At 35.1% G+C, this 16356-nt stretch overlaps 1 long non-coding RNA gene across 2 annotated transcripts in view; it reads left to right on the top strand.

The window, feature by feature from the left end:
* Window positions 1–16356, top strand: part of LOC131384475 (uncharacterized) — a 123059-nt gene that overhangs the window by 59995 nt on the left and 46708 nt on the right. The window contains exon 2 of one of the 2 annotated variants that reach the window (XR_009215363.1): window positions 778–904. The exons of the other annotated variant lie outside the window; for it this stretch is intronic. This is a non-coding gene — a long non-coding RNA (uncharacterized LOC131384475). The remainder of the gene's footprint in view (window positions 1–777; window positions 905–16356) is intronic. 2 annotated transcript variants of the gene reach the window in all.

Here is a 16356-nt window from a genome sequence, read left to right as displayed (position 1 = left end):
CATCTTGCTATCTACTCAAATATACAAAATTGTTGTAAAGGTCAAAGAAATTGGGAATATTTATCATATAATCTAAAGCACATTATCCAGAAAAATTAATATAACTTACATTTGTTATTTACTTATACATGCCTTTAATAATGGAAATGCTATGGCTATAAATTTTCATGTGAGGATAGCTTTTACTATGCCCAACAGAATTAGTTCTCCTTTTTCATTACTTTCCCAGTGGTATAAAGTTTTGGGTTTTGATTTAAACTTTGACCAAAAGATTAAACAGGAATAGCATTACAATCAGACTGCTGTCTGAATGTATATCTTTACTAAATATGTTTATATTTTTCTTAGATATACTTTTAACATTTTAAATAAATTTTCTGTGAGCCTGATAAAGACTGTTTACTAATACAGGGAGTTGACATGATCCACCAGAAGTATTTTTTAGTCAAGAATTCTTTGTATCTCTGACAATTTTGCTTAATATTTACTGAACATGTTGTTTGGTGTATTCAGTTTTAAAAGTTTTAGAGCATTTTCCTGTACCTCTGACAAAAACAAATGTACCTATTATACCTTCAACATCTATATAATTTTCAAGAAACATGCTTGTTTTACAAATATTTATCAAACAACAACTATATCTTAATCTTGAATACAATCTGGAGGGTATTTTCTCTTGATAGTGTTCTTCAATTCTTTTTGTGGGGAGAAACAGTAATTGCTAGACAAGTCATGAATTTGGCACATAACTTGCTCCAAACTGTTGTGTTTTAATAGAGTGAATAGACAACCTACAGAATGGGACAAAATACTTGCAAGCTATGCATCCAACGAAGGACTAATATCGAGAATTTACAAGGAACTCAAACAAAACTCAAGAAGAGTAAAACAACCCCAATAAAAAGTGAGTAAAAGACATGGAGAGAGATTTTTTGAAAGAAGACATACAAATGGCAATCAAAAGGCAAACAGGCATATGAAAAAAAGTTCACCATCACTAATCACCAGAGAAATGCAAATTAAGTGCAATGAGATACAACTTTACATCTGACAAAATGGTTATTACTCAAAAAAAAAAATAACAGATATTGGCAAGAATGCAGAAAAATAGGAAAACTTTTACACTGTTGGTGGCAATGTAAATTAGTGTAAACCTTATGAATAACAGTATGGAGATTTCTCAAAGAATTTAAAGTAGAACCAGCATTTGATCCAGCAATCCTACTACTGGATCTCGATATCTATCCAAAAGGAAAGAAATTATTATATCAAAAAGATATTTGCATTTGTATATTTATCACAGCACTATTCACAGTAACAAACATATGGAATCAACCTAAGTGTCCATCAGCAGATGATTGGATAAAGAAAATATTATATATATTATATATATTTTATCTACAAAATATTATATATACATATTTTATTATATATGTATATATACACATACATATAAAATACTAGTCAGCCATAAAATAATAATATCATGTCTTTTGCAGCAACAAGGATAGAACTGGAAGCTATTATCTTAAGTGATATAACTCAAAAACAAAGTCAAATATTGCATTATATCACTTATAAGTGGGAGCTAAATAATGTGTATACATTATGTGGAGTAACGAACATTGGAGACCTCAAAAGGTAGAAGAGTGGGAGAGGGGTGAAGGATGAGAAATTACCTAATAGGTACAATGTACACTATTTGGGTGTTAAACTACAAGCCCAGACTTCACTAGTACCCAGTATATCCATATAACAAAATTGTGCTTATATTTCCTAAATCTGTAAAAATATAAAAATGAAGTATTATTGTTGTTTTAAGGTAGAGAAAAGCATATAAATACATTATCATCTTTTTGTTACAATGTTACCAGGAACTGCTGGATATAAAATATGCCTGATTCACATTTTTATTTATCTTACCAGTATTTTAATTTTTTTCTAATTCTTCCTTTGGAATAATTTTCTTAATTTTTTCTCTATTTTCTATTCTTAGATTTTCCTGTCTATATCCATAGAAGATATTTTAAATCTAAGACTCTCTATGCCATATATTAGATTAGTCATTGTATTAGTCAGGGTTCTCTTAGACAGAATTAATAGGATATACATATGTGTGTGTATATATATATGTGTATATATGTGTATATATGTATGTGTATATATGTGTATATATATGTGTATATATGTATATATGTGTTTATATATGTATTTATATATGTGTATATATGTATATATGTGTATATATGTATATACGTGTATATACACGTATATATGTGTATATACACGTATATATGTGTATACATGTATATATGTGTATACATGTATATATGTGTATATATGTATATATGTGTATATATGTGTATATATGTGTATAGATGTGTATATATGTGTGTATACGTGTATATATATGTGTATATATGTATATATGTATGTATATATGTGTATATATATGTGTATATAAATATATATGTATATATATGTATAAAGGGGAGTTTATTAAGTATTAACTTACATGATCACAAGGTCCCACAATAGGCTGTCTGCAAGCTGAGGAGCAAGGAGAGCCAGTCTGAGTCCCAAAACTGAAGAACTTGGAGTCCTGTGTTCGAGGGCAGGAAGCATCCAGCACAGGAGAAAGATGTAGGCTGGGAGGCTAGGCCTGTCTTTCCTTTTCACGTTTTTCTGCCTGCTTTATATTCACTGGAAACTGATTAGATTGTACCCACCAGATTAAGGGCAGATCTGCCTTCCCCAGCCCACTGACTCAAATATTAATCTCCTTTGGCAACACCCACACAGACACACCCATGATCAATACTTTGTATCCCTGAATCCAATCAAGTTGACACTCAGTATTAACCATCACAGTCATCTTAAACAGTTTGTGAAAAAAATATGGAAACTTTCATTCCTTGTTTGTTCCTTAATGGGTCTACTTCTCAATGTCATTGTTCCCATATTAGTAAGATTTTAAGACAAAGACATTTCATTGATATCTATCTATCTATCTATCTATCTATCTATCTATCTATCTATCTATCTAGGGAGCTAGCTAGCTTTATCTACCATTTATCTCCATCTTTTTTTTTTCAGATGAGAAATATTTATCTTTTCTTGGCAATTGTTAACTTGCTCATATTTCAAAATCAGTTTGAAATATAGAAGAGAAAGAACTATTTATCCTAATATATTTGATGCTGTGCACAGTCAGCAACACAGTTAGAAAGTCCATTGCAGAAAATATTAGCACAATTATATTCCATGTTGTTTCTTTCTTTGTAAACATTTAAGTTATATTGTCAAGCAAGTATCATTATTATTCTCCCTGGTGGTTAGAGAAAATGATCTTTTTGATGGGGAGAAGGCGTGCAAAAATAATCTAATCTGCCACTTTTATAAAATTTTTATTCACTGTGTTTCATTAAGTTTGCTGTTATAACTTTCACTTAGTGAGTTTTACAATGCATTTGGTATTGCCAAGTGCTTGATAATTCTCCAGCACGTATGGAAGTACAAAATAACACTTCCAACCTTTAAGACCAAACACTTCGGTAAATACCACAGATGCCAAATTGCTCTAGCAGGTGCTAAATTGCTATTGGTGTATCACCTTGGGATGTGATGAAGATGAATGTAACGCTGTGCATTTTCCCAGTATTCCACAATTACTGGAACACCTGTGCTAAACAATGTGGTGCTAATGCACCATACACATGCTCACAATACTCTGAGGACCTTGTAGTTTTACATTTCAACTTGCTTAGCAGGGCCTTAACTTAATGTAGGTGTTGGAAGTGTTTCACCTATCCTTGACACTGCTACCACATAGTGACATATTAGTACCATGCCAGTAAAAGTTGACTTCCTTCTCTCTGTGTTTGGTTTTATTTCTTTCTTCCCTTCCTTTATTCACTCTAATATTTCCTCCCACCGTTCTTATCTCATTGTGTGTTGCTATGGGAATACGTAATGTCTTCGTTTGTTTCCCGTGAATTGTCTTCATCCCCTTGCTTTAATATCAAAGATCTATATCATTGTTAGCAATATAAGATGCTGTTATCACTGCTGCTCCAGCATCTTTGTTTTTAAGCAAATCGCTTTTGGCATATGTAAACCCTGATAGGCAATATGGAGGTTTCAGGGATGACAATATTATGTGAAATAGAAATGCCTGCAAACATATTTGTGATAGTTGTGAACCTAGCAACTGTTTTCATATGTGTATATTTTACAAAATTTACCCATTAAAAAACAAATAGCAGGCTATGCATGGTGGCTCATGCCTGTAATCCCAGCACTTTGGGAGGCCAAGGTACATGATTTGCCTGAGGTCCAGAGTTTGAGACCAGCCTGGCCAACATGGACAAACCCTATCTCTACTAAAAGTACAAAAATTAGCCTGGCGAGGTAGTGCACACCTGCATTCCCAGCTACTTTGGAGGCTGAGTCAGGAGAATCGCTTGAACCCAGGAGACGAAGGTTGCAGTGAGCTTAGATCACCACTGCATTCCACGTGGGTGATAGAGTGAGACTCTGTCTCAAAAAAAAAAAAAAAAAAGAGAGAGAGAAAGAAAAAAGGTATGTGTGTGTGTGTTTGTGGTGTGTGTGTATATGTGTGTGTCAATGTGTTTATGGTAACAACCCCCATGGTCATTGTGAATTAAGCTTCTACTGTTTCTGTTACAAATTTTAAGAGTTCTTGAGATACGGCCGGGTGCTGAGATACAATTCCCATACCATCCACACAATTCATATTGAAATCTGAAATATCTTTAGAATCAAGTTCCAAAGTCACCATCCAGGCTTGTCCAGGGAGTGGTGACTCCTCAAAAATAATAATACAGAGTAGAGGTATGATAAAGGAAGATTTAATCATCCGTGAATCTTAAGTGTTCATCAAACTCCAACAGTTTTAAGCTTCCCAAATAGCCTCCTGAACCACAGGTGTGCAAAAAACAGACCCTGATCTATGGAATGGTGGAGAATCAATCTTTTTTGTATTATTTTATTATTTGAAGACACCTTATTTTTCAACTAAAATACCCGCCTGAAATTTGCAATGTGAACTCACTGTTAGGAATGAATGATGCTTAAATAAGAAGTTTATTATTAGGCTGGTGCAAAAATAATTGCTGGTTTTACCTAAAAAAATGGGAAAAACTGCAATTATTTGTGCAGCAATTTAATAGTTACAGAAAATTTTTCTGCATATATTCATGAAAACATAAAATGATATGAAATGTTTATGAGAGTTTAATGGATTTTTGTTTGAAGGCATTTATTGGTGTTTTCTTGAAGGCAAAGACTATTATTTTAAGAAAATGAGTGGCCGGGAGCGGTGGCTCATGCCTGTAATCCCAGCACTTTGACAGATCGAGGTGGGCAGATCACGAGGTGGAGATCGACACCATCCTGGCTAACATGGTGAAACCCTGTCTCTACTAAAAATACAAAAAATTAGCCGGGCTTGGTGGAGGACGCCTGTAGTCCCAGCTAGTCGGGAGGCTGAGGCAGAAGAATGGCATGAACCCGGGAGGCAGAGCTTTCAGTGAGCAGAGATAGCACCACTGCACTTCAGCCAGGGCAACAGAGCAAGAATCCATCTCAAAAAAAAAAAAAAAGAAAATGAATAATAAGGTCAATGCCATCTCAAGCTTAAAACACTAGATAAATAAGGCAACCTAGAGCCATTTCAATCACCTCCTCATTTACTCAACAAATATTTATTTCAAGGCCTATGGCTCACATTTTAACAGCTAATTTATTGTACCAAATTATTGCCTTTCGAGTCTGCCTTAAGAAATAAGATAACAAGCCGGTTCATATAAATATCTTTGGGCCAACAAGCAAATGACTGAGCTGAGTTGTCAGAGAGGAACTGACAGGACTATCCTGTGTTTTACATCATAGTGCTTATTTTTTTTTTTTAATTTGAGAAAACATCAGTTTCCTGAATAAGTTTTAATGGCTTAATTATATTAAAGTATGACATGAGTCAAAATAACCACCTTGGAAATTTAAACATATTCAACTAAAAAGGTAATAAAGTGAAAAGAAGTGGAAGATGCAATTCTAGTCTGGGAAGTATGCCCAAGTTTTCAATAAATGAATAATGGAAATGTTTGCATAATAATCAATCCTTCCAATAATGAGTTTGCTGTCAGTATATAATCATGTTGAGTAATTAAATTCCAATGAATTCAGTTGCTAAGTCAGGCATACGCTTTGAGTTATCAGCATGGCCAGGGACCTTTCCCGGGTGCCTGCCTTGAGCCACTTGCCTGGGTCAGGTTAGAAGAGTTTCTACACTAATAGATACAATTTCCTTCTGTACAGGCATTGTTCATTAGATCAAGTTATTAACCAGTTACTGCTATGAGAAGACAGAGAGGAATAAGCCAGACAGACTTAGTCTGTTAGCCTGGCCATGGCCTTGCTGCTAGCACACAGATCCCTGTCCAAGTTTGGGTCCTAGTCCTATACCATGCCTCAGAATGGTATAAATACTTCCCTCTTAGCATCTTTACATTCCCTCTAGTGTTCTGCTTCTCCTTCCTTCTTTTTCACTCTCTCTTGTTTTTCTGTCACTCTTTATCATGCACACACAGACATGAATTCACACATGACATGTGTCTTGTAATTTAGTATGTGTTCTTAGATGCTCACTCTAGAAACTCAATGGAATTATCTAATGAGAATATATTCTTGGACAAAATGGACCCTACTCAAAGAGAAATGCTGACAGATGCTATCAAGAGATAATACATACCTTTATATGTGATATGGTTTGGCCGTGTCCCCACCCAAATCTCATCTTGAATTTTTGCTCCCATAATCCCCACATGTTGTGGGAGGGACCTGGTGGGTGGTAATTGAATCATGAGGGCAGGCTTTTCTCATGCTGTTCTTGTGATAGTGAATAAGTCTCACAAGATCTGATGGTTTTATAAAGGGGAGTTCCCCTGCACATGCTCTCTTGCCCACTGCCATGTAAAAATTGCCTTTGCTCTTCCTTCATCTTCCACCATGATTGTGAGGCTTCCTCAGCCATGTGGAACTGTGAGCCCATTAAACCTCTTTCCTTTAGAAATCACCGAGTCTCGGGTGTGTCTTTATTAGCAGCATGAGAATGAACTAAAATAGTAAATTGGTACCGTGTAGTGGAGCACTGCTGTAAAGACACCCGAAAATGTGGGAGCAACCTTGGAACTTGATAACAGGCAGAGGTTGGAACAGTTTAGAGGGCTCAGTAGAAGACAGGAAAATGTGGGAAACTTTGGAACGTCCTAGAGACTTGGAGGGCACAGAAAACAGGAAGATGTGGGAAAGTTTGGAACTTCCTAGAGACTTACTGAACGGCTTTGACCAAAATGCTGATAGTGATATGAACAATAAAATTCAGGCTGAGGTGGTCTCAGATAGGGATGAGGAGTTTTTTGGGAACTGGAGCAAAGAGACTGGCATCATTTTGGCCCTGCCCTAGAGATCTATGGAACTCTGAACTTGAGAGAGGTAGGGTATTGGGGGAAGAAATTTCTAAGAGGAAAATAATTCAAGAGGAAGCAGAGGGTAAAAGTTTGGAAAATTTGCAGCCTAAAAATGCAATAGAAAAGAAAAACCCATTTTCTAGGGAGAAATTCAAGCCAACTGCAAAATTTGCATAAGTAACAAGGAGCCAAACGTTAATCACCAAAACAATGGGGAATACGTCTCCAGGATACGTCAGAAATTTTCACAGCAGTCCCTCCCTTCATGAGTCTGGACACCTAAGAGGTAAAAATGGTTTCTTGGGCCAGGCCCAGAGCCCCCTTGCTGTGTGCAGCCTAAGGACTTGGTGCCCTGCATCTCAGCCACTCCAGCCATTGCTAAAATGGGCCAAGGTACAGCTTGAGCCATGGATTTAAAGGGTGCAAGCCCCTAGCCTTGGCAGCTTCCATGTGGTGTTGAACCTGTGGGTGCACAAAAGTCAAGAATTGAGGTTTGGGAACCTCCACCTAGATTTCAGAGGGTGTATGGAAATACCTGCATGTCCAGGCAGAAGTCTGCTGCAGGAGCAGAGTTCTCAGGGAGAACCTCTGCCAGGGCAGTGCAGAAGAAAAATATGGTTGGGTCAGAGTCCCCACACAGATCTCCAACTGGAGCACTGCCTAGTGGAGCTGTAAGAAGATGACCACCGTCCTCCAGACCCGAGAATGGTAGACCCATTGACAGCTTGCACCGTGCACCTGGAAAAGCTGCAGATGCTCAACGCCAGGCTATGAAAGCAGACAGGTGAGGCGCTGTACCCTGCAAACCACAGGGGTGGAGCTGCCCAAGACTGTGGGAGCCCACCTCTTGCGTCAGTACACAATGGATGTGAGACGTGGAGTCAAATGAAATCATTTTGGAGCTTTAAGATTTGACTGACCCACTGGTTTCTAGATTTGCATGGGGCCTGTAGTCCCTTTGTTTTGGCCAATTTCTCCCATTTGGAATGGCTGTTATTTACCCAATGCCTGCTTCCCCATTGTGTCTAGCAAGTAACTAACTTGCTTTTGATTTTACAGGCTCATAGGTGGAAAGGATTTGTCTTGTCACAGATGAGACTTTGGACTCTAGACTTTTGGGTTAATGCTGAAATGAGTTGAGACTTTGAGGGACTTTTGGGAAGGCATGATTGGTTTTGAAATGTGAGGACATTAGATTTTGGAGGGGCCAGGTGCAGGATAATATGGTTTGGCTGTGTCCCCACCCAAATTTCATCTTGAATTGTAGCTCCCATAATTCCCATGGGTCGTGGGGGGGTGCCCACTGGGAGGTAATTGAATCATGGGGGCAGGTTTTTCCCAGGCTATTCTCGGGATAGTGAATAAGCCTTATGAGAGCTGATGGTTTTATAAAGCGGAGATCCTCTGCACATGCTTTCTTACCTGGTGCCATGTAAGAAGTCCCTTTGCTCTTCCTTCGTCTTCTGCCATGACTGTGAGGGCTTCCCCAGCCATATGGAACTGTGAGTCCATTAAACCTCTTTTATTTATAAATTACCCAGTCTTGGGTATGTCTTCATTAGTAGCATGAGAACAAACAAATACAATATGACTTTACTGTAAACATGTAAAACTATAATAAATAGCATAGCCTTATGTGTTAGTCACTGTCCTGCAACTTACTAGATGGATGATCTAACAGAAGATATTTAAATGACCCTCAGTTACATTACAGGCATTATTGGAAAAATCATACCATGAATCTTGTATAGTTATTTTGAGAAGTAAGAGTTATAATGTCATAGAGGGCCTAGTACAGTGCTTGAAACAAAACTCAAGTATCTAATAATTTATTTAACCATACTCACATTGTATGTATAATATAAACATGAAAGTTGTTCATTAAAAATACAGTCAAATTTTATTTGGTGTTCTTTTTTAGCATTGGGTAGTTGGGGATATTTTCTAAATTGAAATCATCATTAAAAATATTGTAACAGTCAATTTCTCTACACTGATCCAGGCAACCATTAAATTACTTTTTCCTGATTCTTGATTATGTTTTGACTATTTGGGAATTTCAAATGAATGGGTTTATACTGTATCTGTTCATTGGTAACTGGCTTGTTTTGTTCATCATATGGCAGGGGATGGAGAGAAACATTTTTAGGCTGATGGAAATATTGTATACATTAATTTTGTGGTGGTAAAATAGGTGTATACATTTGTCCAAAAGTCATTAAATGCATAATTAAAATGGGTGTATTTTATTATATGTAAATTATACCTTAATAAAGATGATTTTTAAAAATGACCCGGTACAGAAAACTCAAGGCCAAAATGCATTCGGTGATACAATTCTTTAAAATTTCGGGAAGAAATACCGTAAGGACTTCCCCTTCTCTCTTTCCTCAAAAAAGGAAAACGCACACAGACAGGGAAAAAAACCTCTCCAAGTTATTCTATGAAGTCAGCATGATCTAGAAACCTAAACCTTACAAAAAAAATTTACAAGCAAATGCACTAATAAACATAGATGCAAAAGTTCTAAAAAATAGTAAATTAAATTCAGCCAACAATTTTATTATATGAAGATCATGTGTACATGTGTATATACATACATATAATTATTATGACACAAGGATTTTATCACAGAAATGCAAGTATGTTCTATAATAGCAGATGTTTTAATACTGTAACTCAACATTTTAGAGAAAAATTATCATATGACCACATGAAGAGACAGGGAAAGCATTTGATAAAGTTCAATACATTCATTTTAAGCCCTTAGCCAATTAGAATTATAAAAGATCAACTTTAACATGATAAACATTATCTACAAAGAACTTACAGCAAATCCTGGACTTAATGCTGAATTACTGAAACCTTCTCATTAATATATGAAAGGAGAAAATTATGCCTAAAAATAATAGTTCTCTTGTTTGACATTATACTGAAGATTGTTGACAGAATGATGTTGGGGAAAAATAATGTAAATAATTAGAAATAAAGATATAAAACAATATATTTGCCCCCCAAATTCAATGCAATTATGGACTGTTAATTTGAATTAAATGTATGTTCGCTGTATACAAACTCAAAATAGAAAAAATATTATATCCCTACATATAAGCAATATATAGAATATAAACATTATTAAAACAGTAACATTCCAGTAACCTCAAAAACAACATATCCTTGGGTTAAATTTGGTGAAAGTTGCTCAAAATCTCTACGTTAAAAATTTATTTAAGATAAATTTAGTATACATATGTAAGTAACCTGCACGTTGTGCACATGTAACCTAAAACTTAAAGTATAATAGAAAAAAAGATAAATTTAAAATTGCCTAGATTATTTTTAGTATTTAGTATATACATTTTGGACACATTTTGTTTTATATATATATACCTAATTTTCGTAATGTTTGATATAATTATAAATTTTAGATTAAATTTCAAATGGGTTATTGGTAGAATTTTAAAATATAATCTATTTTTTATATTAATACTCAGAATAATTTAATATGACAGGATACAGACATTCAAATAATCTTTAATACATACAACAAATTTAAGAAATTAATTGGTAACTTTTATGGATACATGATATTTGTACATATGTATAGAGTATATGTGATATTTTGATGTAAGCATACAATGTGTAATGACCAAATTAGAGTAATTGGGATATCCATCACCTTAAACATTTATCATTTCTTTGTGTTAGAAACATTACAGTTTCACTCTTCAAGTTATTTAGAAATATACAAAAATTATTATTAATTATAGTCACCCTCTTGTGCTACTGAATACTAGACTTACTTCTTCTACCTACCTGTATTTTGTACCCATTAACCAACCCTTGAAAACAAAGTCAGATACAGTAGCATACCTGTAGTTCTGGCTACTCAGGAGACTGAGGTGGAAGGATTGCTTGAGCTCAGGAGCTCAAGTCCAGCCTAGGCAACATAGAGAGACACTATTAAAAAAAAAAAAAAAAAAGGTAAGAAAGGAATGAAAAAGGAAACAACAACAACAAAAATCAACAAATATTTTCTGAGAAACTACAGTGTCTCATGTTTCATCCATTCTAAGTCCTTGGAATACACAATTTACAACAAAATGAAAAAAAACAAAAATCCTGCCTTTGTAGTGTAGACGTCCTGGTAAGTGAGATCGATAATACCTAAAATACATAATAATATGTGAAATTTGGTGTAAAGTTACCTGACATCACGATAATTATACCTAATCCTCAAATCTCAGGCAACACTAAACCTTTGCTTCTCGTGTGTCTATGAGTCTAAACAGGGGTTCTGATGCTCTCACCTGAGTTCGTTTATGTACATGAGTCAGCTGAGGCACAACTGATTTGCATTATGCTCAGCTGGGATTGGTTTCAATCTGCAAGTCGCATCCAGATCCATTCCTTATGTCTCCCGTGGTCCTGAAATCAACAAGCTCTCAGGTACATATTCTTGGGATGGAGATTGCATAGCAGCTAAAGACAATCTCCACTGTGCAAAAAATTTAAAACTTCCGCTTAATTCCATCTGTTAACATCATCTATTGGCCAAAGCATACCACGTGGTCCCAAATACATGCCTATTCTGAAATAATTCTCATATTACCACACACAAAGTCAAGGGCAGAAAAGCATATACTCACACGGAGGCAGGGGGAATACATTTAAAGGACAATGTAACCCAGCAGAGTTTATACGTGCTCACAAAAAATAATACATAGGATGAAGGGGATTGGAAATGTGGAGCATAGGAAAGGAGTGGGTTATCACTTTAAGCAGTGTAGTCACTGAAGGAATTAGGAGAAGGATGACATTTGAGGGAAGACTTGAAGCAGTAAATGAGCTATGTAGCTTGTTGGGAAAAAGTATCCCAAGGTAGGAAGTCCAAAGTGGTTTGAGCTTGATCAGTATATGGAAAGAAGTGTAAGATGAAGTCAAAAAGGTAAGGGAGATAATCTTATGGATACTGTAGAATGTTATAACTTTGCTTTTTATTGGGGTGAAACTGTAGTGCTTTGATCAGAGAAGTACAATGTCAGGCTTAAAAAGATTACGGACAACTGTGTTAAGGATAGACTTTTGGACACTATTCATCATGGATCTTGTACAAAATAAATGGAATATTTAAACAGGGTAATTTGGACTTTCTTACTAAACATACAATTTCATAAATTTCAGGTCTCCAATGCTCTGTTCTTTGCTTTGGGTGATTCCTTGCTTCTGGTCATCAGTTCATTAATTGCCCCTGTGATCTCATTTACTTTATTGAATCTGCTGTGATTCTGGGTGCTGCCGGATTGGAATCGTTCAGTGCGTAATTAAATGCCTTTAAATTTAACTCAGCTGAAGTTTGTCTTTTATCAGTAGTTACATCCTAGGGGAGTCAAAAGTTACACATAGATTTTCAACTGTAAGGGTGAGTCTCCCTAACCCCTACATTGTTCAAGGGTTAACTGTAGATCTTTTTATATTCCACAGTTCATGGTACTTCTTTTAATTGCTTTATGAGTGTTACTCCTTTTTTCATCTTTGATAATTTTAAGTGTACGTACTTAAGCCTTTGGAACATGGTTCTATTATTTTAAATACTTATACGCAAATATCTCGGTGATTTGGCTTTAGTGCTTGTTGGTCCTCCCATGACATTTACACTGATATTTTGTAACTTTTACTGTGCTCAGCTTTCTTGAAAATTTATTTTTCCTTCTCTTTTCATCCCTGTATTAGGCTCCTCAGTATATACAACAGAACTGATACTGTATTAATGTCTTGGAGTTTCAGGCTCCGGATAGATAATACATGTGGTTCCCGAGACTGGGGAAAGCATAAAGCAGATTCTGAGCAAATTGACTATCCTTACTACTTCCGTCTTTAGGCTTTATGTACCTTGTATCTGGCTGCACACTGGATAGATTGAATAGGTTGGCGGGCGCCTTTGTAATGACACTACCAGCTTGTTGCTTCCTGGGAGAAAAAGGAAAAAAAAAGCCATACAGATTTCCTACTACTTGTAGGATATGCTAGACCTTGTTTTCTTAGGCATCTGAAGTTCTGATTTCCATTGCCTGCTCCTGATTTGGCATCCTGATTTAGGCTTCTAGGTCTTCAGCCCACACACTTTGATTTGATTTTTCTCTTCCATTCCTGGCCTTCGACATTATTATTTTAATCATGGTTATGCATTTTATAGTAAAAATATGAAATACGCTTTTGGTGAGGAAAATTTCATATTTCTTTACTCAATTAAACTACAGTCAAAATTTTAGAGCCCTCAGACCAGGAAGCTCTCCCTCTTGCAGAATATGGTAGAGTACACACCTTTTTGAGATTTACTTGAGGGCAACAGTGATGCTTTAGAAAATAATAAGAGGAACTCTAACATAAAAATTATGCACAAATAAAAGAAAAGCATTTAAAATATATCTTTAAAGCTCCCTTCTTTTGCTACTTTAATGATAAAATGAAATCTCTGTCATATAGATTTTTTAAATTATCATGTTGAATAAAAAGAGCTATGTTGGCTACAAATACCTGGATCCTTTTAGAGGACGGAAAAAAAAAGGCCCTTAAATATCTTGCACTTACACATCTGTATTAGTATTCCATAGGGTGCTTTTGAAAATTCTTTGTTGTATTTGTCTGCAGTGAAAATCAATGCAAATTTATCACAACTTTTATTTTTTAAAAAGATATAAAATTCAAGGGTATAGCCACTTATATGTTACATTCCCCATCTGAAACAATTAGCATAGATAATAGTTTTTTCAAATTTTTTCTAAGTGATACACTCTAATGTACCTGTGGCAAAAATATATTCACTGATTTAAAACACATGCATTTGAAATCTTTGAATATGTAAAACAAAGTATTTCTACAATTTTACATAAATGTATTCAGTTAAGTGTTAGGCTAAATATAACCTTCCTTGGACAAGGTTAATCTTGTGGTTTATTGTAATGTGTAGGAGGAAATTTGATGTGCTTGTTACAATTTTTAAAAAAGATTTTTTACCTATTATTATTCAATTATTCCAAATATTCTCATTACCACAAAATAAACTTTTACAATTCAGTTATGAATTATAAATTAAGAATTGTGTGAATTATAAAATAAAATATGAATAAAGTTTTTGTAATTAATATTCTATTTTTACGTAAAAAAATTGCAGCTTTTTTCCCCCGACTAATGTTTTCAGGAACCCATCTACTAAATCTGATGAGATAACCAGGTAAATTGTTTTAAAAACTTGTGAGTACTTGAATTCTCCCAAATATTGTGCACATGCACACATACACACACACACTCTCTCTCTCTCTCTCTCTCTTTTGGTTAATCTAATAAGTTCTGTGAATTTTATTATATTGTCCTTTGATTTTTCTTGGTAGACCCTTCTTTCTCCATTTAGAAGAGCTAAAAGTTAATTTCTCTATTTTTCCACTTCCAGGGAGGTGTACTAACTATACTTTTCCCTATTCCTTCTGCGAAGTATACTTAAATTCCTGGATATTTGTGTGAAGAAAACCAAGAAAGTTATTCAACTAATATTTTTAATGACAATTTTGTTGAGATAATTATAGATTCACATAGGATTATAAGAATACCACAGAAAGATACCATGTACCTTTTTTGAGTTTTTGCAAAACTGTAGTACAACTAGGTTATTGACATCGATAGGATCACCTGATCTTATTCAGATTTTCCCAGTTTTAGTTGTCATTGTGTGTGTTTGTTCTATATGGTTGTATCACATGTATGTGTTCCTGTATCCACCACGATGCTATGATTGGCCTTCTTCACTCGGCGTAATTCCCTGTAGCCATCCAAGTTGTTATACATATCAATAGCTCATTTCTTTTTATTTCTTTCTGATATTCCATAGTGTGTATGCATTACAGTTTGTTTAACCTTTCACCTACTGAGGGACAAGTGGGCTTTTCCGGTTTCAGGTTATTATGAATAAAGCTGCTGCGAAAACTTGTAAACAAGTTTCACCCCTCTGGGGAAAATGTCAAAGACTACAATCGCTGAGTCATATGGCAGTTTCATATTTATTTATATGAGAAACTGCCCAACTGTTTTCCAGAATGTCTGTACAAATTTACATTCCCATCAGCAATCTATGAGTGATACTGTTTCTCTGCATTCTTGCCAGTATGTGGTATTGTCACTTTTAAAATTATTATTTTTGTTATTCTGAGTGTGTAGTGACATTTTGTTCTAAATTTCATTTGCATTTCCCTGATGACATTTATATTTTTATGTAAGTCTATGATCCATTTGGAGTCAAATTTTATATATGTTGTAAGGTTTCCATTAAGATTCTGGTTGTTTTTTGGTTTTGTTTGTTTGTTTGTTTGCCTATACAAGTCCAGTTGCCGCAGCACCACTTGTTGAATAGGCTATACTCTCTCCATTGAATTGCTTTTGTATCTTTGTCAAAAAGCACTTAATTTAACATATTTGAGTAAGTCTACTTCTAGCTTCTTTATTCCACATGTATGTTTAATGGTATTCAGCACTACACAAGGTGCTAGAGATACGGGAGATGCTAAGGTGTCTCAATCATGATCCTTGTCTTCAAAGTACTCAAGATACTACAAGTGCAGGAGGCTTAAGCAAATGTGATAGAACCTAAAAAGACACCGAGTTTGAAATCTGTTTGGGGCACAATGGAGAGAGAAGGCAATTTTGTGTAAGGAGAGAGATTTCAGAAAGGGCTCCAACGAATAGGTTTAACGTGATTGATGACTAAGTAGATAAGGAGAGAAGGCATTTCAGGTACAAGAAGCAGCTCATATTTATACAGGCTTTAAATATGCAAATGTATAGAGATTTGAAATGGTCTGGGACATTTGGAGAA

Source organism: Hylobates moloch, unplaced genomic scaffold (assembly GCF_009828535.3).
Source record: "Hylobates moloch isolate HMO894 unplaced genomic scaffold, HMol_V3 SCAFFOLD_10, whole genome shotgun sequence".
Taxonomy (NCBI): Eukaryota; Metazoa; Chordata; class Mammalia; order Primates; family Hylobatidae; genus Hylobates; species Hylobates moloch.
This window is presented reverse-complemented; position numbering and strand designations above follow the sequence as displayed.